The 25,695-nt window shown below is 39.7% G+C and overlaps 1 protein-coding gene across 1 annotated transcript in view; it reads left to right on the forward strand.

Moving 5' to 3' along the window:
• Positions 1 to 25,695, forward strand: part of PPT1 (palmitoyl-protein thioesterase 1) — a 54,303-nt gene that overhangs the window by 11,061 nt on the left and 17,547 nt on the right. The window lies entirely within an intron of this gene.

Raw genomic sequence — 25,695 nt, forward strand, 5'->3', positions numbered from 1 at the left:
GCCCATTGGCTACATTAGATTGCCACAAATCTCTCTTGGGTCCACAGTGCCACCCCATGGTCAGGGCAAGAAACTAAGATGCTTTATATCTACCTCCTTTTGTTCCCCTCAGGCTAACTCAAACCATACCATGTTTTACACATCACCTGGTTTTTATTAGTTATACCAGGTTATTTATATCCTACCAAGTCTCTGTTCTCATGGATATGTTTGACCTCTTTAAACTCCATTCTTCTTTTTCTTCTAACTCTTACCCAGATACCTTAGAAAAATCCATCCTTTTCTTTCTTTACATTTCTTTGTTTTGTGAACCAAAACACAATCCTTGGCAATCAGAATTATATTAATAACTATAAATGAGCAGTCTGGGCGGGAGAGTAGCATAATACCTGGGTATGGATGAAAAGTGTTAGATTAATGTGTTTATCTTCTCTTTCTCCTTAAACATTAATGAAGTGATAACAAACAAATAAAAAGGGATAAACTCACAAGGGGGAAGAGAATAGGACAGGAGATAAGAGGTAATAAAAGATGCTAACATGTTCTTGAAAGAGATAAAGCAGATGAGTGAGTGATAATTATTTTAGTAAAGCAGAAGAAGCTGAACCTTTATGTCTGTAGAGGGAGACACCAGAGGAGAGCAGGCTAACTTTTTTTTATAGCTCAGAAAGCCTCAGAAATTAGAGGTATAAAATACCTTGGAAGGGCTAAAAACAGATTTTCCTTGTTGGAAATGTGTATAAGGAATGGTCAGACTTCCCAGTCTCTAACTTGCATATCTAACTCATCTTACCCCACCCTGACTGGAGAAGCAAAATTTATTCTTTGGAGAAATTTAACTAGAGAAGCACCAGACTTGGGAATATGAAGCACAGAATGGTGGTAAGGTGCCATACTGAAAACCCACGCCCTTTCCTTCTACTCACCTTCCAAAATGAGAACAGCCAGGCTTATTGCCTGCTAGGCAGAACTTTGGTGGACTTCTCTCTGGAAAAATTGACTGACCCAAGAGAAAAAACTTACAAATTGACATTTTAGAATCTTCCAATAAATCAGGTCTCTCCAGGATTTACTAACATACTGGGGAAGATGGGGCTTTTTATTTGACATTAATCTCATTTTGTAACCATTACCATTTGTTCCAGTGTATTAGAGGAAAATGTTGAAATAGATAACTGTAACTATCAAAAAAAAAAAATATATATATATATATATATATATATATATGAATAGGGAGCCAAGGACCACCAGACAGTTGTCTGGAAAAAAGCTTCCAACATGAAGGACAGACCAAAATGAATAAAAAGTAAAGAGGAAGAAACAGCAATTCACGGATCAGAAAACTTAAAAACAAAACAAAAAAGCCTGTAATTATTATCTTCAGAGAGATAAGAAGAGATTGCATCCATGACTCAAGAACAGAATGCTAATAAAATCAATAATCAGAGTAAGAGAGAGAAAATCTTGGAAATTAAAAATGATAACTGAAATAAAACATTTATTAGAGATATTAGAGAATAAAGAAGTAGAGGGAAAAAAAGAATGGAAAAGAAAATTAGAGTAATTCAGGAACTCCAATATCTGACTAATAGGAGTTTTAAAAAAGAGTACAAAATGGGGGCCCCACACAGGAGGACAGGCTCCAGCGAGGATGCAAGGAAATTGGAAAGTGTTTTCATGACCCTGAGAAATAGTATATGGTGCTACAAAATATTGAATGTAAGGATCAAACAAGCAAATGTAGAGATGACTTCTGAGCTTAAGTTGCCCATGATGTACAGAGCTATGCATTTTCTGGTCAATGTGATTAATCCCACCCAAAATGGGACCAAGAATTTCATATAGAGCTTCTCCAGATGTTGAGAAAGCCCGCTGTGTTTGGTTAGGAGGACATATCCTACATCTGTGGCTTCTGATACATCATCAAAAGATATAGCCAGAGGAAACTCATAGGATCATAGTCTGCTTAATCAATACCACGTTTACCAGCTTTGGTGTAAAATGCCTCTAAACAAAAAGAAGTTCTAGGAACGCAGATGTGGCTTAAGTGATTGGGCTTCCACCTACCACATGGGAGGACCCAGTTTCGATCTCTGGGGCCTCCTGGTAAAAAAAATCATTTCTGTGTGACATGCCAGTGCCTGCGCAAGCGATTCATGCAGCAAGATGATGATGCAACAAAAGAGAGACGAAGGAGAGAGTCAAGGCAAGGCACAACAGAAACCAGGAACTAAGGTGGCGCAATTGATAGGGAACCTCTCTCCATATCAGAGGTCCCCGGCATTGAATCTCGGTGAATCTTAGAGGAGAAAAACAAGAATAGCAGATAAAAAGAGAAATAGACACAGAAGATCATACAGCAAATGGACACAGCAAAAAACAGCAGGGCAGGGGGCGGGGGGAAAAGAAGTTCTAATGCTGCAGCCCCTGCAGAGCACACCTCCCTTTTTCTGGGATGGGAACTTCCTCATTTGGGAAACTCTTTCTCCCTCTCATCCCAACCTGGAAGCCCCAGCAACAGATTTGATAGAACCAAGTGGTGGTCATGAGTCTCAAGTAGGCCTGAGATTTTTCAGACTGGGCACAGGCAAAGGGATTTAGCCCCTCTCTGATGTAGAAGAAGGGGTAGCTCATACACAATAATGAATGATGCTTACCCATGCACAGCAAATCTCCACAGCTGTACCCAAGGTGGCCACAACCACCTGGACTATTAGCCAGAAGCCCACAACTTTGCTTCCAACTCAGCAAGGCAATCTTGGAATGCAATTGAGGTTTATAGTATTATAGAGGTCATTTAATTTTTTTAAGGGAAATTTCAACAGTCTTACTTAATGCACAAATGGACAGATACAGTATTTTGTCTTAGGAAAAAGGCATCACCTACAGGCTATTTTCAAGGGCTTGTTCTATCCCTTGCTAACACTTGGCTTTTGAGAAAGGTGTTTGGTGCTTCAGTTTCTGTTTTCTCTATTAAAAAAAAAAAAAGGATTAATATATAACCTACTTATATTACAGAATTCTGAGATGATAAATAAGAGAAAAAAAATAAAAGCACTTGGCAAACTGTAACATAATAAAAAGGCAAATGGTTATCATCATAAATGTTAACTGTTTATTGATTATAATAAATTGTTTAATAATAGTAGCTAATATACACAAATTCATGTGCATAACTTTGAAAGATATATGTGATCTAAATGCTATGCTCCATGTTAAAAACAGAAATGTTATAATACAGACTTTTTCTTTTTTCATAAAAAAGGACTATAATTGTTTCTTTGTCATAAAAAATAAATGCCTTGACATTAAAGTAATTTGTTAAATTAAAACAATAATAAGTGTTCAAGTGACATTCTAATTCCCAGCTTTAAGGAATTATTTTCAATGTAAAAAATCAAGTTAATTTGAGAGTCAAAATCAATCTTCTGGAAGAAGCAAGCAGACTTAAAAATATATTCTGTAAAAATCACAACAAAATTTAATGGGATAGTTTGTAAATCTGCTTTGCTTATTCAGTAAGATACTATCCAATCATTGTATACTTATTTTCATATTCTGTTAGTGCTCTGAATTCAATAAACTTGAAACATCTGCTTTTTCTTCCAAATCTGTTATATCTTAGAAGAAGGATATCAAGGGGAAACTATAAATAAGGCATTCAGCTACTCATGGTTTTGAAAACTGGAGGCCGTGGTACCTAATCTAGATAGTTAAAAAGTTATATTTTTTTAAGTTAACAAAAATTAATATTGTACTTAAGCATGAAAGGTTTAGATTTTTCAATTTTGAGTCTAAAAATTTTAAAAACTAGGATCAAGATGGTGGAATGAGAAACTTTAGGGTTCTATCCCCCCACAGAAGCTTTGAAGAACCAGCAAGAATTGGCAGAAACATCTTTCAGGGCAAGGGCCAAATCAAGAAAAAGACCACTTAAAAGCTCAGTGTGGCGCCAGCCCATGTTCCCAGTGCAGATCTCTGGTTCTGGTTTCAGAGGGAACAGAGTAACCCTCTTTACATACTAGGAGCATGTATGTCAGACCCAGTCTGTTTGGTGGTGGCCTGAGGGACTCCCAGGCCCAGAACGTGCCCTGCACGTAGAGGGTGGCTCACTCGAGTTATACTGCCAGTAGCAAGGATTGTTGGCTGTCAGACATACTGTGCAGTGCCTGGGATTGTGCGAAAACTGTTCCTAAGGAAGAGGGAACATTTGTATCCATGTAAATAGGGGGGTTCCTCAAGCCATAATACATGACGGAGGTAGGAGGCAGGGAGGCCCCGGTGTTTTGCCTAGAGCTGTTGTCTAAATTCGTTTTATAGATGAGCTCTGAAGAGGAGCACTCACACAGGTGAATCAGCAAAGACTGGGAAAGGTGTCTTCTTTTTTATCTTTTATTTTTGTTAGCTCCTGCATTCAAGGAATGCTTTAACACTAGCTGGATGTAACCTTAAGGAACAGATGCCTCAGATCTAAATTCCAGCAATACATATTAAAATATCAAAGTGTCAAGGTTTCAACAAAAGATACAAAACATACAAAGAAACAGGAAGTCAAAGGAGAAGGTTAAAGCATTAAAATCTGTCAGTGAGAAAGATCAGACCTGGGACATTCCTGACAAAGACTTTTAAAAAATTATCCTAAATATGTTCAATTTGCTAAGGAAAATACGGACAAAGAACTAAAGGAAGTCAGGAAAAAGATAGATGAATACAAAGAGAATATCAATAGGGAAATAGAAGTTACAAAAAGAAACCAAACAGGCCTGGAGACCACAGTAGTAGAAATTTTTAAAAATCTCTGGGGCTTCAACAGCAGAAGAAATAATTTATGACCTTGAAGACAAGACAATTGAAATCATCTAATCTGAAAGAAGACGGAATGTAGAAAAGTGAACAGAGCCTGAATAACTTATGGGACACCGAAAGGAGAAGGAAAAGAGAAAGGGGCAGAGAGAATATTCAAAGAAATAATGGCTGGAAATCTCCCAAATTTAATGAAACACATGAATATACATGCTCAATGAACTCCAAACAGGATGAGTCCAAATAGACCCACACTGTACCGTGTTACAATAAAACTCAGATGCCAAAGATACAGAGAGAATTCTGAAAGCCTCAAGAGCAAAGCAGTGTGTCATGTACAAGGGAGCCTCAATAAGATTAAACACCAATTTCTCATCAGAAACATGGGGGCAAGCAGGCAATAAGAAGACATATTTAAAGTGCTGAAAGCAGAAATTGCCAAACAAGAGTTTTATATCTGGCGAAACTGTATTTCTAAAATAAGAACAGAATTAGGACATTCCCAGATAAACAAAATGGAAGTTCGTTATCACTAGACTGGCCCTACAAGAAATGCTAAAGGAAGTTTTTGCAGGTAGAAAGGAAAGGACACTAGACAGTTGACTGAAGCATATGAAGAAATAAAGATGAGATAATGACATGAGTAAATATAAATGCCAAAGTAGTGATAAATCAATGGTTTTGGACTCATGCAGTTTAAATATATAATTTGGGACAGGAACTACATAAAGGTGGGGGATAGAGGAGTATGGGGACTTAGTTTACGTATACTATTGAAGTTAAGTTGGTATCAAAGCAAACAAGAATGTTATAGATTTAGGATGTTAAATTTAGGCCCTGTAGGTTCTGGGAAGATGGCCGACTAGTAAGACACAGGACTCTCTTCTTTCCCAGAAAAATAGCTAAAGGAGAGGCAGAAACAGCATGGAAACAATTCTTTTAGGGTTTCGGACACCAAGGGAAGGCTGGACACAGCCCAGAAGAGAGAGGGACAGAGGAAAAGAATTGTGACCGCAAAACCATGGGTTAAAGCCACAATTACCAACATCCTCCCCCACCCTACAGATACTTTTGAATTTTCAGGCCTTAAGATTGGTGGCTACAAAGGGGGTCCCAGGGACCCACCTCTCTAGAAAAGGGTTGAGAGAGGGACACAGCCTAAGGCTGACTCAGCTGTTGACCCACAAAATTTGGTCTGCTGTGTCCCATAAGCCCTTCCAGGCCAGGTGAGGCTGCACCATTGTTTGCCTTGGGAGCCAGCAAGGGACTAAAGAGATCCAACCCTCTCGATCTCCCTCTTTACTGACATGGACTGGTTGTTGAGGACATAGAGCGGAGTGGAATGATTTCCTACCTGGGAAAAGAGAGGGGACTGTCAGCAAAAGCTGGAGAACTTTGAATTACGAAGTTTCTTAGCCTTCAGGCAAGATCCTCTATCACATTGATCCAGTCTGTGTTGTAGCAAACATATTCTGACCAGGCACTGAACTGAGAGGACTGCCAAAGAGCGCCATCTGCATGAGGGCCAAGGATGTGCATATAGGGAAATTAAAAGTAAATAAGTAAGAAAACTTAACAAAGATGTAAAGCACTTATATTCAGAAAACTACAGTGCATTGTTAAAAGAAATTTTAAAAGATCTAAATAATTGGAAGAATATTCTGTGCTAATGGATTAGAAAACTAAATATCATTAAGATGTCAATTCTACCCAAATAGGATACAGATTCAATGTATTTCTGATAAAAATTCTATCAGCATTTTTTAAACAAATGGAAAACACAATTATCAAATTTATTTGGAAGGGAAAGGGCCCTGAATAGCCATAAACATCTTAAGGAAAAGTGAAGTTGGAGGACTCTCACTTCTGGACTTTAAATCATATTACCTAGCTACAACAGTAAAAACAGCATGGTACTGGCATAAAGATTAGACATCTAGGCCAATGGAACTGAAGTGATGGTTCAGAAACAGACCCTTAACATCTATGGTAAAATGATTTTTGACAAACCTGTCAAACCCCCCCAGCTCAGGCTGACATCTTTTGAAGAAAAGGTGCTGGGAGAACTGGATATCCATATCCAAAAGAAAGGAAGAAAACCCCTATCTCACACCTTATACAAAAATTTACTCAAAATGGACTATAGACCTAAATATAAAAGCAAAAACCAGGAAACGGACTTTGGCCCAGTGGTTAGGGCATCCGTCTACCACATGGGAGGCCCGCGGTTCAAGCCCCGGGCCTCCTTGACCCGTGTGGAGGTGGCCCATGCGCAGTGCTGATGCGCGCAAGGAGTGCCATGCCCCACAGGGGTGTCCCCCGCATAGGGGAGCCCCACGCGCAAGGAGTGCACCCATAAGGAGAGCCACCCAGCGCGAAGGAGGGAGCAGCCTGCCGAGGAATGGCGCCGCCCACACTTCCCGCGCCGCTGACGACAACAGAAGCGGACAAAGAAACAAGACGCAGCAAAAAGACACAGAAAACAGACAACCGGGGGAGGGGAGGGGAATTAAATAAATAAAAATAAATCTTAAAAAAAAAAAAAAAAAAAAAAGCAAAAACCATAAAGCTCCTAGAAGAAAATGTAAGAAAACATCTTCAAGACCTGATGGTAGGTAGTAGATTCTTAAACCTTACACCAAAAGCACAAGCCATGAAAGAAGTCATGGATAAATGAGGACCTCCTTTTGTTATATAAAGGACTTCATCAAGAAGGTGAGAAAGCAGCCCACTCAATGGGAGACAATATTTGGAAACCACATATCCAATAAGGATTTGATTTCCATTCTATATAAAGAGATCATACAACTCAACACTAAAAGAGCAAGCAACCCAATTTTGAAATGGGCAAAAGATTTAAATAGACATTTTTCCAAAGAGGATATACAAATGGCCAAAAAGCACCTGAAAAAAACGTTCCATATCACTAGCTATTAGGGAAATGCAAATCAAAATGACAATGAGATATCATAGAACACCTCATAGACTGGCCATAATTTAAAAAACAGAAAACAGTAATGCTGGAGAGGATGTGGAGAAATAGGAACACTCCTTTACTGTTGGTGGGATTGTAAAATTGTGCAGCCTCTTTGGAAGACAGCTTGGCAGTTCTTCAGGATGCTAAATATAGAAATACCATATGATCCACCAATTCCTCTACTAGGAATATATCCAGAAGAACTGAAAACTGTGACATGAACAGACATCTGCACACTGATGTTCATAGCAGCATTATTCACAGTTGCCAAAAGGTGAAAACAACCCAGGTGTCCATCAAACGATACATGGAAAAACAAACTGTAGTGTATTCATGCAATGGAATATTATGCAGCTGTAAGAAGAAATGAAGTTGTAAAGCATATGACAACATGGATGAACCTGGAGGACATTATGTTGAGTGAAATAAGTCAGACACAAAAGGACAAAAAAAGGGGGGAGCAGATGTAGCTCAGTGATATACAACAGCAAACTCTAAATGATAGAAGAAAGAATAAGTAATACAGAAGACAGAACAGCTGAAATCGAAGAGAGAAAAGAATGGAAAAGATTGAGCATGGGCTTGGGGAGTTGAATGATAATATGAAATACAACAACATATGTGTTATGGAAGTTACAAAAGGAGAAGAGAAGGGAAAAGGGGCAGAAAGAGTATTTGAGGAAATAATAGCTGAAAATTTCCCAACTCTCATGAAAGAAACAAACCTTCATGTCCAAGAAGCCCACCATACCCTAATCAGAATAAATCCGAACAGACCTACTCCAAGACACATACTATTCAGAATGTCAACATCAAAGATAAAGAGAAAATTCTGAGAGCAGTAAGGGAGAAGCAAACCATCACATACAAGGGACACCCAGTAAGGCTTAGTGTGGATTTCTTATCAAAAACTATGTAGGTGAGAAGACAGTGGTATGATACAATTAGGACACTGAAAGCCTCTTTGGAAGACAGCCAAAAATCCTTTATTAAACTATCCTTCAAATATGAAGGTGAATTTAAAATATCCACAGAAACTAACAGAGTTCATAAAAAAGAATCCACCTTTGCAGGAAATATTAAAGGAAGCCTTAGAGCCTGACAGAAATTGACAGGGGAGAGAGGCTTGAAGGAGAGTATAGAAGAAAGAGTAGCAGAAAAGATATCCAAAAAAGTAAAAAGACAGACAAAAGTAATATATGACACATGAATCCAAAGAATAAAATGATGGAAGTAAATCATGCATTTAGTGTAATATCATTGAATGTGAGTAGATTAAACTCCCCAATCAAAAGATATAGACTGACGGAATGGATAAAAACACATGAGCCATCCATATGCTGCCTACAAGAGACTCACCTTAGACCCAGGGATAGAAACCAACTGAAAGTGAAAGGTTGGGAAAAGATGCTCCACGCAAACAGTAACCAAAAAAGAGCAGAGGTAGCTATACTAATATTGAACAAAACAGACTTTAAATGCAAAAAAAGTTATAAGAGATACAGAAGGCCATGATATATTAATAAAAGGGACAATCCACCAGGAAGGATTAACAGTCATAAATATCTATGTACCTAACCAGGGTGCCTTAAAATTCAGGAGGCAAACTCTGGCAAAACTGAAGGATAAAATAGACATCTCTACAATAATCAATGGATACTTTAACATACCATTTACATTATAAGATAGAACAACTAGACAGAAGATCAACAAGAAAACAGAGAAATTGAACAATATGATAAACAAGCTAGACTAACAGACATATACAGAACTCAGTGGGTTATGTATTCTTCTCAAGTGCTCATGGATCTTTCTCCAGGATAGACCACATGTTAGGTCACAGTGCAGCTCTCAATAAATATAAAAAGACTGAAATTATACAAAGCGCCTTCTCAGATCATAATGGAATGAAACTGGAAATCAGTAATAGATGGGAAAGAGCTAAATTCTCAAATATGTGGAGCCTGAACAATACATTCTTAAATAATTAGTAAAAGAAGAAATTGCAAGTGAAATAAGTAAACATATTAAGATGAATGAAAATGAGAACACAACTTATCAAAACTTATGGTATAGGGAAGTAGACTTGGCCCAGTGGTTAGGGTGTCCGTCTACCACATGGGAGGTCCGCGGTTCAAACTGGGCCTCCTTGACCCGTGTGGAGCTGGCCCACGTGCAGGGCTGATGCGCACAAGGAGTGCCGTGCCACGCAGGGGTGTCCCTGCGTAGAGGAGCCCCACGTGCAAGGAGTGCACCCTGTAAGGAGAGCTGCCCAGTGGGAAAGAAAGTTCAGCCTGCCCAGGAATGGCACCGCACACACGGAGAGCTGACACAACAAGATGACGCAACAAAAAGAAACACAGATTCCCGTCCCACTGACAACAGAAGCGGACAAAGAAGAACACGCAGCAAAACAGACACAGAGAAAAGACAACTGGGGCAGGAGGGAAGGAGAGAGAAATAAAATAAATAAATAAATAAATCTTAAAAAAAAAAAAAAACTAATGGTATACAGCGAAGGCAGTCCTGAGAGGGAAATTTGTAACTTTTATAGCCCTAAACTCCTATATAAAAAAGAAGAAAGAGCTAAAACTGAAGGTCTAACTGAAAAACTGGAGAAACTAGAAAAAGAACAGCAAAGCAAGCAGAAGGAAGGAAAAAAATAAAGATTGGAGCAGAAATAAATGACATTGGGAAACGAATGTAGCTTGAGCAATTGAGCTCCTGTGTACCATATAAGGGATACAGGTTTTGATGCCCAGGGCCTCCTGGTGAAGACAAGCTGGCTTCTGTGGCAGCTGGCCCACATGGAGTGCTGGCCTATGCAGAGTGCTGGCCCGCTCAGGAGTGCCGTCCCATGTGGAGAGCTGGCGCAGCAAGATGATGCAACAAAATGAGACACAGAGGAGAGATAATAAGAGATGCAGCAGATCAGGGAGCTGGGGGCAGGGAGGGGAATAAATAAATCTTTTTTAAGTAAGAAATAAATGACATTGTTAACAAATAAACAATAGAGTAAATCAACAAAACCAAAAACTGTTTTTTGAGAAGATCAAAAAATTGACAACAAAGGAAAAAAGAGAGAAGATGCAAATACATAAAATCAGAAATGAAGAGGGCTAAGTTACAACTGACCCACAGAAATAAAAAGGATCATAAGAGGATATTAGGAGGAAAGTGGATATGGCTTAACTGATAGAGCATCCACCTATCATATAGGAAGTCCAGGGTTCGAATCCAGGTCCTCCTGGCCCATATGGTGAGGTGGCCCACATACAGTGCTGTTGCATGCAGGGAGTGCCATGCCGTGCATGGGTGTCCCCTGCATAGGGGAAGCCCACATGCAAGGAGTGTACCCCACAAGGAGAGCCGCCCCATGCGAAAAAAGCACAACCTGCCCAGGAGTGGCACTGCACCCATGGAAAGCTGACGCAGCAAGATGATGCAATAAAAAAGAGACACAGATTCTTGGTGGTGCCAAGAATGCAAGTGACACAGAAGAACACACAGTGAATGGACACAAGAGAGCACACAATGGGGGGAGGTGGGGAAGAAATAAATAAAAAAGAATATTATGAGAAACTATATGCACTATATACCAACATACTAGACAACCTGGATGAAATGGACAAATTCCTAGAAATGCACAAACAACCTATATTGACACTATAAGAAATACAAGAACTTAATAAACAAATCACACTTAAAGAGATTGAACCCATCATCAAAAATCTCTCTACAAAGAGAAGTACAGGACCAGATGGCTTCACAGGTGAATGCTGCCAAGCATTTCACACAGAATTAACACCAATCCTGTTTAAATTCTTCCTGAAAATTGAAGATGGAAAGTTGTCCAACACATTTTAAGAAGCCAACATCACCCTAATACCAATGCCAAATAAAGACACTACAAGAGGGAAGTGGACGTGGCTCAAGCAATTGGGAGGCCCATGGTTTGGTTCCTGGTGCCTTGTAAAGAAGACAGCAAGCTGGCATAACAAGATGACACAACGAGAGACACAAGAAGAAAAACATAATGAGAGAAACAACAAAGCAGGGAGCAGAGGTTCCTTGTACTTCCTAAAGAGGACAAGCAGGATGGCAAGCTGGTACAACAGTTAGGTGCGGGGAGCTGACACAATGAGATGACACAACAAGATGACACAAAAAGAGACACAAGAAAAAGTATAACAAGAGATACAACAAAACAGGGAACAAAGCCTAATCGCTTAAGCCAGATGGGAAGATTAAGATTGCTTCCCACATTGGAGATACCAGGTTCAGTTCCCAGTGCCTCCTAGAGAAACAAAGAAGACGAACAGACACAGCAAGTGCAAACAAGAAGTGGGTGGGGAGAGAGAAATAAATAATATAAATATTTAAAAAAAAAAAAAAAAAGACTACAAGAAAAGAAAATTACAGACCAGTCAATCCAGCATCCTTTCTTGAAAAATATACTTCAAAAGATAGGAATAAAAGGAAAATCTCTCAATATGCTAAAAGGCGTATATGAAAAACTCACAGCCAAAATTGTACTCAGAGGAAAGAGTGAAAGCTTTCCCTTTAAGATTGAGAACAAGACAAGGATGCCCACTGTCATCATTGGTAGTCAGCATTATGCTAGAAGCTCTAGCTAGAGCATTTAGACAAGAAAAATAAAAGGCATCTAGATAGGAAAAAAGGAAGTAATATTCACTATTTGCAGATGACACAATCCTATAATTAGAAAACTCTGAAATGTCAACGACAAAGCTACTTGAGCTTATAAACACATTCAGCAAAGTGGCAGGATATAAGATCAACATGCAAAAATCAGTAATGTTCTGTACACTAGTGTTGAACAATCTCAGGGAGAAATCGGGGAAAATTCCATTTTTTTAAAAGATTTATTTTGTTTATACATTTCTTCCCACCCCTTTGTTTTTTACTTGCTGTGTGTGTCTATTTTTCTTCCTTGTTTCTTTAGGATGCACTGGGAGCCAAACCTGGGACCTTCGATGTGGGAGGGAGGTGCCTAATTGTTTAAGTCACCTCCACTTCCTGCTTTGTTGTGTCTCTCATTATGTTCTCCTCCCAGGGTCTTTTGTTGCGTCAGCTCACTGTGCCTGCCCATCATGCCAGCTCACTGTCTTCTTTAGGAGACACCAGTAACCTCTGCTTTTGCTTTGTTGTGTCACTTATTATGTTTTTCTTGTATCTCTTGTTGTGTCATCTTGTTGCACCTGCCCTTCGCACCAGCTCATTGTCTTTTATAGGAGGCACCCGGCATCCAAACCAGTGACCTCCCGTGTGGTAGGCAGGAGCCCAGTCGCCTCTCTGCTTCCCTCCATTTTCAATAACAACAAAAAGACTCAAATACCTAGAAATCAATTTAACCAAAGAAGTACAGAACCTATATGCAGAAAACTGTGAAACAGTGTTTAAAGAAATCAGTGAAGACCTAAACAAATGGAAAGAATTCTGTGTTCATGACTTGGAAATATCGTGAAGATGTCAATTCTACCAAAACTGATTTATAGATTAAATGCAATACCAATCAAACTCCAGCAGCCTACTGTAGAGAAATAAAAAGGCTATCAACAAATTTATATGGAAGGGAAAGGGCACCTGAAGAGCAAAAGTGTACTAAAGACGAGCGACATGGGAGGAATTTCACTGCTTGACCTTGAAACATATCACAAAGCTACAGTGATCAAACAGTATGGTATTGGCATAAAGGTAGACACATCAATCAGTGGAATAGAAATGAGATTCCAGAAATAAACCCTCACCTATACAGTCAACTGATTTTCAACAGACCTACCAAAGCCATGTTAACAAGACAAAAGAGTCTCTTCAACAAATGGTACTGGGAAAACTGAATATCCATAACCAAAGGAATGAAAGGAATATCCATAACCAAATGAATCAAAGACCTAATATAAAAGCCAGGACCATAAAACTAGTAGAAGAAAATGTAGGGAAACATCTTAAAGACCTTGTGATAGGTGGTTGTTTCTTGGACCTTATACCCAAAGCACATACAACAAAGGGAAAAATAGATAAATGGGATCTCCTCAAAATTCAACATTTTTGCACTTCCCAGGATTTTGTCAAAAGGGTGAGAAGGCAGCTGACTCAATAGGAGAAGATATTTGGAAATCACATGTCAGATAAGGGTTTAATATCTAGGATATGTAAAGAGATATTATAACTCAACAATAAAAAGACAAACTACCCAATTAAAAACTGGACAAAAGACCTCAATAGACATTTGTCCAAAGAAGAAATACAAATGGCAGAAGAGGGAAAAAAAACACATGAAAAAATGTTCAACATCACTAATGATTAGGGGAATGGAAATCAAAGCCACAATGAGATAATCATTTCATACGTATTAAAATGGCCATTATTAAAAAGACAGATAACTACAAATGTTGGAGAGCTTATGGAGAAAGAGGAACACTTTTTCACTGTTGGTGGGAACATAGAGAATGGTACAGCTACTGTGGAGGACTGTTTGGCAGTTCCTAAAGAAGTTGGGTATAGATTTGCCATGTGCCTCTGCAGTACTACTGCTGGGTTTATACCAAGAACTGAGAGCAGTGACATGAACAGACATCTGCACACCAGTGTTCATAGTGGCCTTATACACAATTGCCGAAAGTTGGAAACAACTCAAATGCCCCTCAACATATAAATGGGTAACCTGTGGTATATTAGCATGATGGAATATTATGCAGCTGTGAGAAGAAATAAGTTGTAAAGCATATGACAACATGGATGAACCTGGAGGACATTATGTTGAGTGAAGCAAACCAGACACAAAAGAACAAATACTGTATGATTGCACTACTATCAGCTTTTCAGTATAGTGTGTAATGTCATGGAGTTAATAACATGATGATGGGTCACCAGAAAATAGAATCAGGTTAGAGAATGGAAAGCTGAGGGTTAACTTGTGTAGAATTGGTAAAAAGGATGTATGTTAATATTTGGAAATGAATAGAAGAGGTGAAAACCCAACACGATGTTTGTAACTAACAGTAGTAGTATGTGGGTAAGAAACTAGTTTAAAGGGAAAGTCTAAGGTCATGTATATTACTAAAAGGAAAGCTAAAAAATGTAACATGGGACTGTATAGCATGGTAAAACCATGTGAAATATAAATATGGGTAAAATTGCATATATAAGACCATTTTTCTTTGAAACTGAACAAATGCATGTTAATACAAGATGTTAATATCAGACAACAAAAACTATTATGCTAAGTGAAAAAAACCAATACAAAGTACTACATATTGTGTGATCCTATTTATATAAAATTCAATATAAAACATTTTATAAAGATGAAATTAGATTAGTGTTATGTAGGGCTGGGGAAGGACTGCTAAAGGGTGTGGAGGTTTTTTCTGGAGTAATGAAATTTTTCTAAAATTTTTTGTGGTGATGAATACACAATATTGTGATTATACTAAAAGTCATTGATTATACAGTTGGGATATATTGTATGGTATGTGAATATATCTCAGTAAAAACTGCTTAATAAATAAGTAACTGCAAGAATAGCCAGAAATAGCAGCTGTGTACAGCAGGGAAAGCATAGAGAGGAGTGAAGAATTTTCTTGTTTGTTTGTCTGGTATTATTATTATTATTATTATTACTAATGAAAATGCTCTAATAACAATTGAGGTGATAAATACACAAATATGTGATTATACCAAATACCATCAATTGTATGCTTTTTTCTCCTTTTTAAAAAATATATATTTTATTTATTTTTAAAAGATACATAGATGACATAAAATGTTATATTAAAAAAATATAGGGGATTCCCATGTGCACAACTCCCCACACCTCCCACTTCCCCACATTAACAACTTCTTTCATTAGTGTGGTATATTGATTACAATTGATGAACACATTTTTTAAAATTTATTTTATTTATTTATCTCCCCTTCCTGCCCCCCCCCACCTGCCCCAGTTGTCTGTTATCTGTGTCCATTTGCTGCGTGTTCTTCTTTTAGTCCGCTTCTGTTGTCAGCGGCACGGGAATCGGTTTCTTTTTGTTGTGTCATCTTGTTGTGTCAGCTTTCCGTGTGTATGGCACCATTCTTGGGCAGGCTGCACTTTTTTTCGCGCTGGGTGGCTCTCCTTACGGGGCGCACTCCTTGCGCGTGGGGCTCCCCTATACGGGGGGCACCCCTGCGTGGCACGGCACTCCTTGCGCGCATCAGCAATGCGCGTGGGCCAGTTCCACACGGGTCAAGGAGGCCCGGGGTTTGAACCGCGGAACTCCCATGTGGTAGACGGACGCCCTACCTACTGGGCCAAGTCTGCTTCCCTGATGAACATATTTTAGAGCATTGCCACACATCATGGATTATAGTTTACATTGTAATTTACGCTCTCTCTTACTTCATTTGGTAGGTTATGGAAGGATATATATGTCCTGTATCTGTCTTTGCAATGTCATTCAGGACAATTCCAAGTCCCAAAAATGCACTATATTACACCTCTTTTTCCCTCTCCCTGCCTTCAGCAACTCCAGTGGCTACTGTCTCCACATCAATAATATAATTTCTTCCATTGCTAGAATCACAGTAAGTCTATATATGTAGAATACCAGTAAGTCCACTCTATCCCATATTTTATTCCCCAGTTCTGAGGATTCTGGGATGGTGATGCACACCCACCTCTAATTGAGAGGGGCCTTCGATCCCATATGGCTGATGGATGGGACTCTGTTGCTTTCAGTTGTAGACTCTGTCGATTCCCTGGTGTGGTGGTTGTCCATCTTCACATCCTTGTTAGCTGTCCTGGGTGAGTTCAGTGAACTGGAGAGTATATGTTGCAACTCCACTAAGGCTTAGGGCCCAGCTGGCACATGGACAGCCCAAAGCGTCAAGTCTCTTGGACATATACCTACAAACTCCAGCGCCAACTATAGGTTTAATAAAAGGGACAGAAGAGGCAGTATAGAGAAGTCACATCTGAGTCCAACTCTGTTGCATTCAGGAGTACAAACTCCAAAGTAGGACCCCCTGGCAAGGCATCAAACTCAGGAGCTATCTGTCACGACTGTAGGACCTAGGTGTCTCTATAGCCCTCAGGATGATTGTACACTTTGGATAAATTGTATGCTTTATTAATATGTGCCAATAAAATTGATTTGTTTAGAAAAAGAAAAAAGAAAAAAACTTAAGTCCCATGGTAACCATGAAAAACTATCAGAGAATATGTAAATTCATGGGGAAAGAAAATAGATTACTAGAGGTGGGGGCATAGACAGTGGGGAGTGAATGCAAAATGAGTGTAGGTTTCTCTTTGGGGTGAAGGGGAAGTTCTAATAATGGAAGGTGGTGAAGGTACTGCAATATCACAAATGTGATTAATTCCACTAAATGGTATGCTTAGAAAGGTTTACTATGGGAAGAATTATGATTTTGTTTACAATTAAACAAAAAGAAAGAAAGAGAAATTAAAGAGATAATGTCATTTAAATGTAATACATGAGACTGGGTGGGATCTAATAATGGAGGAGAAAAGATTCAAAAGGACATTATTAGGAGAGCGGGAGGTAGCTCAAGAGTGGGAGGGAGCATGAGAGCAGGAGCCACAGGCAGGCAGGTAGTGTCTGCCTTCTGGATCCTGGATCTGTGCCTGTCCTCAGGGGCAGCGAGGGGACTCTACTGTTGACTGTGAGACAGGCCGCTAGGGGCAGGGACCCCCACTGTGCAGTCCCCTCGCCATCCCAGGAGCATGAGTGCAAGCTGGATGCAGGGCTCACCAAGTTCCTGCCAGCTGAATAAAATGCATCTGCACAACTCTCCGCCAGAGGCCCACACAGACCCCAGGGCTGGCAGAGTAGTGACAGAATCCTGTAGGAGCAGGCTGTTTTAGGAACCTACAAAGCACGAGGTGTCTGGCCATCTATCTACAGAGACTACACCAAAATTAGTGCTTGTTCTAGGTGCTACAGGCAACATTTCTTATTTGCTGTGCTTCCTAATCCTCAATTTCTTCTTTTCTGTGTGTACTGATTTCAGCTAACAACACTATCCCCTTTCCTTTACATCTTTCTGTCCTCCATCATTTATTGTTTCTCTTACATTCCATCTCTCTGTTTAGTCCCCAGTATTTCTCACTTTTTATCTCTAATACCTCTATTCTGATTTCTGTCTTTTACTCACTCTTTATTTTATTGTCCTTTCTTTTCTCTTTCCCTCTCTCCTGACCACACTGGCCTTTTAATTACAGGTTATACTCATTATAGGTTCTCCACCTTTTTACTGTTGTAACTCTACACAGCTTACATGAGTTCAGTGTCCATTCTGCTAGATCTCAATATGGGTCTTCTGCTAACATTCACTATCAATATTGCTATTAAATTTTTCTTTTCTTACCCCTTTTGCTTTCTCTGGCCCTCATATTTTCCTTCAAGGGAACTTAGCCAGCAACAAGGAAATAGAATAAAAAGAACAAAGTGACAAAGAGAAGACTTAACACGCACACAAAAACAACAACTAATTAAACCTCGAGACAAAGAAGCTAATCAACTGCGTCAACCCAACAAGATAAAATGATGACTAGACAGCAACAAAAAACTACAGACCATACCAATAATCAGGAAAACATGGCCCAATCCAGTGAACAAACTAAAAACCAGGAAGAGGAGTGGAACATCGAACAGTTGTTTAAAGCTCTCAAAACATGTATCATGGACCAATTTAATGAAGTGAAGGGAGAGATTAAGCATATTAAGAAAAGACTTGGAGAGCATACAGAAGAAATTGTAATCATACAAAAAAAGATAATGGATATAATGGGGATCAATAGCACAATCCAAGAAATCAAAAATACACGCTCAGCAAATAACAGCAGATTTGAAGAGGCAGAGGAAAGAATTAGTGATGTGGAAGACAGTACATCTGGAATCAGATACTAGAATTGATTGATAAAAAGATAGAAAAAATCCAACAGGGACTTAGGGACCTGAATGACAACACAAAATGCACAAACATACACATTATAGGCATCCCAGAAGGAGAAGATAAGGGAAAGGGGACAGAAGAGGTGTTGGAGGAAATAATGGCTGAAAACTTCCCACACCTATTGAGGGAGATGCATGTACATGTCCAGGAAGCACAACGCACCCCAAACAGCATAAATCCCAACAAGCCTACTCAAAGACATATACTTGTCAAATTATCCAATGCTTAAGACAAAGAGAAAATACTAAAAGGAGCAAGAGAAAAGAGAACCATCACCTACAAGGGAGGCTCCATAAGAGTAAATGCTGATTTCCCATCTGAAACCATGGAGGCAAGAAGGCAGTGGTATGACATAGTCAAGGTACTAAAAGAAAAGAATTTCCAACCAAGAATACTCTATCCAGCAAAGCTAGCATTCAAGAATGATGGAGAGTTGAAAACATTCACAGATAAACAGAAACTAAGAGAGTATGCCAATAAGAAACCTGCCCTTCAAGAAATACTGAAGGGAGTTCTGCAGGAGGAAAGAAAAAAAAAACAGGAGAGACAGAGTTGAAGGAGAGTATAAGAAAAACTAAAACAACAAAAAGAAAAAAAAATCAAACATAAGGCAAACACAAATCCAAAAAAAATATGACTAATATAAGTAATTCCTTGAAAGTAATAACACTGAATGTCAATGGATTAAACTCACCTGTTAAGAGATGCAGATTGGAAGATTGGATATGGAAATATGACCCATCTATATGCAGTCTACAAGAAACACATCTTAGACCCAGGGATTCAAGGAGATTGAAAGTGAATAGCTAGAAAACAATCTTACAGTCAAACAATAACCAAAGAAGGGCAGGAGTGGCTATATTACTATCAGACAAAATAGACTTTAAATGCAAAACTATTGTGAGAGACAAAGATGGACACTACATATTAGTGAAAGGGATAATCTTTCAAGAAGAAAGAACAATCATAAACATTTATACCCCTAACAAGGGCATCTTCAAATATGTTAGGCAAACACTGGAGAAACTAAGAGAAGGAATAGATGCCTCTACAATTATAGTGGGGAACTTTAACACACCACTATCACCATTGGACAGAACATCTCAAAAGAGAATCAATAAAGAAACAAAGACTTTGAACAATATATTAGAGGATCTGGATCTAATAGACATATACAGAACATTACACCCAAATACAGCAGGATATACATTCTTCTCAAGTACACATGGATCATTCTCCAAGATAGACTACATGCTAGGCCACAAAGAAAGTCTCAATGAATTCAGAAAAAGATTGAAATCATACAAAATAATTTCTCTGACCACAGTGGAATGAAGCTGGAAATCTGCAAGGGCCAGAGACCCAGATTTGGCACCAAGATACGGAAATTAAACAACACATTCTTAGAAAAACAGTGGGTCAAGGAGAAAATCTCAACAGAAATCAGTAACTCCCTTGAAACAAATGAAAATGATAACACAACATTCAAAACTTATGGGATACAGCAAAAGCTGTACTGAGAGGGAAATTCATAGCTATAAATTCATCAAAAAAGATGAAAGAGAGGGCAGACTTGGCCCAGTGGTTAGGGCGTCCGTCTACCACGTCGGAGGTCCACGGTTCAAACCCTGGGCCTCCTTGACCCGTGTGCAGCTGACCCATGCTCAGTGCTGATGCGCACAAGGAGTGCTGTGCACACAGGGGTGTCCCTCACATAGGGGAACCCCACGCTCAAGGAGTGTGCCCCGTAAGGAGAGCCACCCAGCGCGAAAGAAAGTGCAGCCTGCCCAGGAATGGTGCTGCACACATGGAGAACTGAGACAACAAGATGACGCAACAAAAATACAGATTCCTGTGCCGCTGACAACAACAGAAGTGGACAAAGAAGACACAGCAAATAGACACAGAGAACATACAACCGGGGTGGGAGGAAGGGGAGAGAAATAAATAAATCTTTAAAAAAAAAAAAAAGAAGACTAACTGCACAATTAGTAAAAAAAAAAAACAACAAACTAACCCCAAAGAAAGAAGAAAGAAAGAAAGAACAGAAATCAGAGCAGAACTGAGTGAAATAGAAAATAAGAAAGCCCTTCAAAAAATAAAACAAGGAGCTGGTTCTTTGAGAAGATCAATAAAATTGACAAACCCTTAGCTAGACTAACAAAGAAAGAAAAAAGAGAAGATGCGAATACACATAATAAGAACTGGGAAAGGGGATATCACCACCAAACCCACTGAAATAAAGACTATCATAAGAGGCTACTTCAAAAAACTATATTCCAACAAGAACAACAATTTAGAGGAAATGGACAAATTCCTAGAAACACCTAAGCTGCCTATATTGATGAAAGAAGAAATCGATGATCTCAACAAACCAATCACAAGTAAAGAAGAGAATTGGTCATTAAAAACCTCCCAACTAAGAAGAACCCTGGGCCAGATGGCTTCACAGGTGAATTCTTACCAAACATTCCGGAAAGAACTAATGCCAAACTTGCTTAAACTCTTCCAAAAAATCGAAATAGAAGGAACATTGCCTGACTCATTTTATGATGCCAACATTACCCCTAATACCAAATCCAAACAAAGACACCACAAGAAAGGAAAATTATAGACCAATGTCTCTAATTAACTTAGATGCGAAAATCCTCAACAAAATACATGCTAGTCATATTCAACAACACATTAAACGAATTATACACCACAACCAGGTGGGTTTGCATTCCTGGTGTGCAAGGATGGTTCAACATAAGAAAATCAATTAATGTAATATACCACATTAACAGATTGAAGGAAAAAAATCACATGATCATATCTGTAGATGCAGAAAACGCTTTTGACAAAATACGGCACCTTTTCTTGATAAAAACACTTCAAAAGATAGGAATAGAAGGAAACTTTCTGAACATGATAAAGAGTATATATGAAAAACCCGGGAAACGGACTTTGGCCCAGTGGTTAGGGCGTCCGTCTACCATATGGGAGGTCCGCGGTTCAAACCCCGGGCCTCCTTGACCCATGTGGAGCTGGCCATGCGCAAGTGCTGGATGCGCGCAAGGAGTGCCGTGCCACGCAGGGGTGTCCCCCACGTAAGGGAGCCCCACGCGCAAGGAGTGCGCCCGTGAGGAAAGCCGCCCAGCGTGAAAAGAAAGAGCAGCCTGCCCAGGAATGGCACCTCCCACACTTCCTGTGCCGCTGACGACAACAGAAGCGGACAAAGAAACAAGACGCAACAAATAGACACCAAGAACAGACAACCAGGGGAGGGGGGGAGAAATTAAATAAATAAATAAATCTTTAAAAAAAAAAAAAGAAAAGAAAAACCCACAGCTAACATCAATTACAATGGTGAAATCCTAAAACCTTTCCCTCTAAGATCAGGAACAAGACAAGGGTGCCCACTATCACCCCTTCTATTTAACATTGTGTTAGAAGTTACTTGCTTGAGCACTGAGGCAAGAACCAGATATAAAAGGGATCCAAACAGGAAAGGAAGAAGTCAATTTCATTATTTGCAGATGACATGGTCCTATAGATAGAAAGCCCTGAGAAGTCTACAACAAAGCTTCTAGAACTTATAAATGAGTTCATTAAAGCCGAAGGTTATAAGATCAGTGTGCAAAAAATCAGTAGCATTTCTGTACACCAATAATGAGCAATCTGAGGAGGAAATAGAGACACAAATACCATTTACAATAGTAAGTTAAAAAATCAAATACCTAGGAATAAATTTAACCAAAGATGTAAAAGACTTATACACAGAAAACTACAACACTGTTCAAGGAAATCTAAGAAGACCTAAATACATGGAAGAATATTCCCTGTTCATGGATAGGAAGACTAAATATTATGATGTCTGTCCTACCAAAACTGATCTACAGATTCAATGCAATCTGAATAAAAATCAACACAGCATTTTTTAAAAACATTTTTTATTTTTATTTTATTTCTCTCCTCCTCCCCTTTCCCCCTCCCCCCCCCCCCCCCCCCCCCCGTCTGTTCTCTTGTGTCCATTCGCTGTGTGTTCTTCTACATCTGCTTGCATTGTCAGGCAGCACTAGGAATCTGCATCTCTTTTTTGTTGCATCATCTTGCTGCATCAGCTCTCTGTGTGTGCAGCACCACTCCAGGGTGGGCTGCGCTTTTTTCACCTGGGGCAGGCTGTCCTTGCAGGATGCACTCCTGTGTGTGGGACACTCCTATGTGGGGGCAGCCCTGTGTGGCACGGCATGGCACTCATTGAGTGTGGGCCAGCTTACCACATGGGTCAGGAGGCCCTGGGTATTAAACCCTGGACCCTCCGTATGGTAGGCAGATGCTCTATCAGTTGAACCATGTCTGCTTCCCAAGCATTTTTTAATGAACTAGGAAAAATAACTATGAAATTTTTTTGGAAAGCAAAGAGGCCACGAATAACCAAAGACATATTGAAAAATAAAAATGAAATTGGGAGGAATCATACTACCTGACTTCAAACATACTGCAAAACTACAGTAGTGAAAACAGCATGGTATTGGCAGAAGGATAGACACACTGACCGATGGAACCGAATTAAGAGTTCTGATATAGATCCTCATATATACACTCATCTGATATTCAACAAGGCCACTAAACCCACTCAAATGGGAGAGAATGGCCTCTTCAACAAATGGTGCCTAGAGAATTGGATATCCATGTATAAAAGAAGGAAAGAGGATTACCAGCTCACACTTTATACAAAAATCAACTCAAGATGGATCAAGGACCTAAATGTAAGAGCCAAGACCATAAAGACCTTGGAAAATAATGTAGGGAAGGATCTACAGGACCTTGTAATGGGAAATGACTTCATGAACTCACACCCAAAGCATGAGCAGCAAACGAACCAATGGTTAAATGGGACCTTCCTCAAAATTAAAGCCTTTTGCACCTCAAAGGAGTTTGTCAAGAAAGTGAAAAGAGAGCCTACCCAATGGGAGAAAATATTTGGTAACCATGTATCTGTTAGGAGAGTTATATCCTGCATATATTAAGAAGTCCTATATCTCGAAAAGCAAAACAACCCGTTTAAAAAATGGGGAAAAGATTTGAACAGATGCTTCTCCAAAGAAGAAATACAAATGGCTAAAAAGCACATGAAAAAAAATGCTCAAAATCACTAACTGTTAGGGAAATGCAAATCAAAACTACAATAAGATACCATCTTACTCCCATAAGACTGGCAGCTATCAAAAAACAGAAGACTACAAGTGCTGGAGAGGATGTGGAGGAATGGGAACACTCATCCACTGCTGGTGGGAATGCAGAAGGTCCAGCCATTCTGGAGGACAGCTTGGTAGTTTCTCAAAAAGCTAGCAATGGATTTGCCATTTGACCCAGCAATTCCACTGCTGGGGTATATACCCAGAAGAACTGAAAATAAGGTCACAAACTGATATGTGCACACCAATGTTCATAGCAGCATTATTCACTATTGCCAGAAGTTGGAATCAACCCAAATGCCCATCAACAGATGAATGGATAAATAAACTGTGGTCTATACATACAATGGAATACTACTCAGCTATAAGAAGGAATACAGTACAAACACATGTGATAACATGGATGAATCCTGAGGACCTTATGTTGAGTGAAGCAAGCCAGGCATGACCCCTCTGAAAGCAAACAAGCTGTCTCAGAGAGCTAGAGACTGGAGGATAAGCTTAAAGGAATTTGGGGGGGAGAGGAAGGTTGGGAGCTGACGCCTACATGGGTGAAGTCTATGATAAGCTGGAGGTAAGATTTGTACAGGGAGGGGATAAGATGGGGGCATAGGGATACCTTTGGGTGGGGCTTTGCGGGCTTGAGAGGGACTAGGGTTGGGAGGATGGGTCATTTCGCCCAAGGAATTGGAGGGAGGGATGGGGGCAACAGTTGAATATGGGAGACTATCAGGTACATGGTTGAAACTATAATGTTGAGAAAACTCTTTAGAAAATATAATAAGAAAGGATTATGTGTTTAAGGTGCTTAACACACCTTAGGGTGTACTGGCGGGGGGGCTCTGGTACAGGGGCAGGCTTCTAGGGAGTGTGTGAGTGCTCATTTTGTTATAGTGTGTTTTATTATTGGTGGAGACCCATACAATGAGTGTGAAAGTGTACCTACATCCTGGGGAGGATTGATGTTCTCAGAGGGAATTGTGTCTTTCGGGAGAATCGGGGGCTCCCAATGGGTTAGGGCTGTCTAGTATGTCAAACCCTCAGCATTGTTGCAAGTATCTGTAAATCTGGTCCCTCAAGTAGTGAAGATTGATTGTCACTGTGGGCCCTGAGGGGAGGAAGAAGAGAGGTATAGAATAGATGGAAGCAGGGCAACTGGGGTGTCGGAATGTTGGCCAGAAGGGTATCGGGAATGAAAAACAAAGAGAAGACTGGGATCAGGGGGTCTAAGAGCACAAACTCATTAGAAAATTTTATTGTTTACAAGGGGCTCTCTGTACACCCCAGTCTACATGAGAACAAGCATCAACATGCAGTTAATTAGTAGCATTACTCATGATCTAAGGAATTCAAAAAATCTTATCTCAAGGTGCAAAGTCTTAAGTGTTTTATTTACTATAAAATATATGTGCTCATTTTTATCTCTGCCTGTGGCATCATCCTGATAGCCATCAAGCATTCAACTGTTGCATTCCTTATGTTGCAACCGTAGCCATGGAGACAGCACGTCTCTCCTTGCAAGACCACTGTGCCTCAGTTTCCAACACTGGGGGGCAGTGAAAGTGCTCCATAAGATCATGTAATGATGGATATAGGACATGTTAACTTACACCAAAATTGTATAAAAGTCTGTAAGCTAAAATGTAAACCAGGGGAAACGGACTTTGGCCCAGTGGTTAGGGCGTCCGTCTACCACATGGGAGGTCCGTGGTTCAAACCCCGGGCCTCCTTGACCCGTGTGGAGCTGGCCATGCGCAGTGC

The sequence above is a fragment of the Dasypus novemcinctus genome, chromosome 9, assembly GCF_030445035.2.
Source record: "Dasypus novemcinctus isolate mDasNov1 chromosome 9, mDasNov1.1.hap2, whole genome shotgun sequence".
Lineage (NCBI taxonomy): Eukaryota > Metazoa > Chordata > Mammalia > Cingulata > Dasypodidae > Dasypus > Dasypus novemcinctus.